The sequence below is a fragment of the Mobula birostris genome, chromosome 13, assembly GCF_030028105.1.
Source record: "Mobula birostris isolate sMobBir1 chromosome 13, sMobBir1.hap1, whole genome shotgun sequence".
NCBI lineage: Eukaryota > Metazoa > Chordata > Chondrichthyes > Myliobatiformes > Myliobatidae > Mobula > Mobula birostris.
In genome coordinates, this window is record NC_092382.1 from 78,584,412 (window position 1) to 78,587,602 (window position 3,191).

The following is a 3,191-nucleotide window of genomic DNA, read 5'->3' on the forward strand; positions in this document are numbered from 1 at the left end:
TTTCCTCGCTTGTAGTTCTTTCTTCCATGTGGTGGTCCAAGAGGCTCCTAAATATTCTGCAAATAAACTGCTTTACTCACGCAAGCAAGCCTATTTGTGTCCTCATTAAAAACAAGCATAGCCTGCAAGAAGTACGAGGCAGAAACAAGAAATATACCCGACAGCCTGCCTGCGAATAACAGAATTCTATTTTTTAATTTGTTGTTAGTCTCCCCGAAGGGAGGTGCACCGTTCCCAGAGGCACTGCAATACCGGGTCGATGCGCGGAGTGGACGGAGCAAGCCCCTAGTCCATCTCCCTGTCCCAAAAATCAATTTAATATATGGTCCCCAGATAAGGGACGTATCAGATATTAAACTGATAAGAACAGATTTTTTTTTTTTAATTTCAAAATATACTTTATTCAAAAATAAATATATACAATAAACCATTCAATAACTTTTCATCCTTTGCATACGTTTCCATTATACTCAGTAAAATACCCGTGTTTATAGCCACCCACGTGGCACTCCAGTAGTTCAGCTTAGCATCTCATTGTTGAGGGGTATACTCCCCGCCCACCGACCCCTCCCACTCCCACGGGTGGAGAAACCTATACTGTGGTCCTTCCCCACCGGGCCCTTGCGGTGGCTGCACCAAGTTTCAGTGCGTCCCTCAGCACGTACTCCTGCAGCCGAGAGTGTGCCAGTCGGCAGCATTCTCCCACGGACATCTCCATGTGCTGGTAGATCATCAAGTTTCGGGCTGACCAAAGAGCGTCTTTCACCGAGTTGATGATCTGCCAGCAGCACCGGATGTTGGTCTCCGTGTGCGTCCCCGGGAACAGCCCGTAGATCAGAGAGTCCTCTGTCACGCAGCTGCTGGGGATGAAACGTGACACTAGCCCGTCCATCCTCCTCCACACCCTCTTTGCGAACTGGCAGTGTGCAAAGAGGTGGGTCACAGACTCCTCCTCACTGCAGTCCTCCCGTGGGCAGTGGGGTGCGGAGACGACGTTCCGGGCGTACAGGAGGGCTCTGACTGGGAGGGCCCCTCTCACCGCCAGCCATCAGGAGGGATGAGGGCATAAGAGGGGTGACGCTGCCAGGCAGTGGAGGGACCCAAGTGAAAACCTCCCTGTACATGGACGACGTCACCGTCTTCTGCTCTGATCTGAGGTCAGTTCGCAGGTTGATTGGCACCTGCGAACAGTTCGAGCTAGCGTCGGGGGCCAGGGTCAACCGCACGAAGAGCGAAGCCATGCTCTTTGGCAACTGGCCCGACCGATCCAGCGTCCCCTTCACCATCAGGTCCGACCACGTGAAGGTGTTGGGGATCTGGTTCGGAGGGGCTGAGGCGTGCAACAAGAACTGGCAGGAGCGGACTGCCAAGGTGAAACAGAAACTGGGACTGTGGGGAGGGCGCTCCCTGTCGATAACGGGCAAGAACCTGGTCATCAGGTGTGAGGTGCTCTCAGGGCTGCTGTCCTTGGCGCAGGTCTGGCCTGTCCCCCGCTCCTACAGCTCGGAAATCACCCGGGCTGCCTTCAGATTCGTCTGGGGATCCAAGATGGAGCGGGTGAGACGGACCGCCATGCACAAGTCCCTGGACAACGGGGGCAAGAACGTCCCCAATGTCGCCCTCACCCTGATGGCCAGCTTCGTATGTGGCTGCATCAGGTTGTGTGTAGAGCCCAGGTATGTGGGCACCAAGTACCACTATGTGCCCAGGTTCTACCTGTCACCCTGGCTACGAAGGATGGGTCTGGCCCCACTCCCGCGCAACGCCCCAGTCAGCTGGTCGTTGCCGGCATACCTATCCCACGTAGCAAAGTTCTTCCAGGAGAACGCCTTTGACCACAAGGCCATCAGGCAGTGGTCGGCACGAAGTGTCCCGCAGGCACTGCAGGAGAAGGACGTGATGGACACAGTGGGGTGGTTCCCTGAGCAGACTGTCCAGTTCATCTGGCAAAATGCCTCATCGCCAGATCTCACCAACAGGCACCAAGACTGATAAGAACAGATACTAAACTTGATCTTAGCCAAAAGGCCGAGAAGCGATACCCACTACTGTCCGGACCCTTTTGGATCCTGCTAGTCTTCCCTCTATTAAGTTGGACCGATTGTCTACAGGACACCGATTTATCCTACTTCTCTCCAACGTTTGAAGTAGATTTGGTGTAATTTCTCTCAATCTTTGACATAAGTTGTATTTTTCTCCCTTGTCGCGAAATCTCTCTCGGAATACAGCTGATCACGTAAAATAGCTGATATTGTACCAACCAAATGAGAGAGGCGGCCGTGGTTTGTATGAATACTCCTCTCAGCTGATAGTCCTGTCGAACTGTTCCACCCGCCCTCTCTAGCGTCTGATGTTAGTGCAAGCGTGATGACGTTTACGGAAGGCGTTGCAGCGAGAGAAGCAAAGTTTGGGCCGAGTCGTTCGGCGGGCCCGGCGGGGCAGGTGACTGGGGAAGGGGGATCTCCGGAAACGGGAGGAGTGTGGATAGGAACATCGGATGGAAGCGATGGCTGGGGTTGTAAATGGGGGAAGTGAGGCCGTTTGATGAGGGACGATGGGTAGTTGGGGGGAGAGGGACGGGGTAGAGTCGGACGAAAGGGAGGGGGTAGGGTTGCAACTTTGACAATATTTAAATGTGAGCTGGCATGTGACAAATAACGGCATAGCAGTCAATAGATTATTTCCACAGAGAAAAAAAATCTAACCGTCCGGCTGGACTTCAGCTTTTTGACCAGAGCTGGTTCCGTTAAGAAATTGGTGATAATCGGGAGAATGTGGGTACACTGCTTTCCTGATATCCCAAGGTCTTTCTGCCATATGCCACAAGCCAAATACTGGAGATATTTATGAATATTCCGCATTTGCCTAAATTTGTGCAGCTCCATCCAGCATTTAACAACGTTCTCCAACCTATGGCTTACTACATCTCCAAGGAGAGAAAAAGGTGGAAATCTGAGGAAAAGAGGCATAAAATACCGAAAAGGATTCGGTGGTAATGCAGCATTCTGTAGAGAATGATTCAGATGTGATGTGATTCTTAATCATGGCAGAGATCTTTCATCAGTTCTAAGGAAGAGCCATTAACCTGACACATTTGCTCTGTTTCTCTGCAGAATGCTGAATGAAGTGACAAGTATCCCCAGCACTTATTTTCATTGAAAAGATATTGCCGTTCCGTCATTGTGGTGGCT

General features: G+C 51.6%; 2 pseudogenes; both read right to left on the minus strand.

The window, feature by feature from the left end:
* Positions 1-218: 218 nt before the first annotated feature.
* On the minus strand, positions 219-396 carry LOC140208722 (U2 spliceosomal RNA; annotated as a pseudogene).
* Positions 397-1,908: 1,512 nt separating this feature from the next.
* On the minus strand, positions 1,909-2,040 carry LOC140208814 (U2 spliceosomal RNA; annotated as a pseudogene).
* Between the last annotated feature and the right edge of the window lie 1,151 nt (positions 2,041-3,191).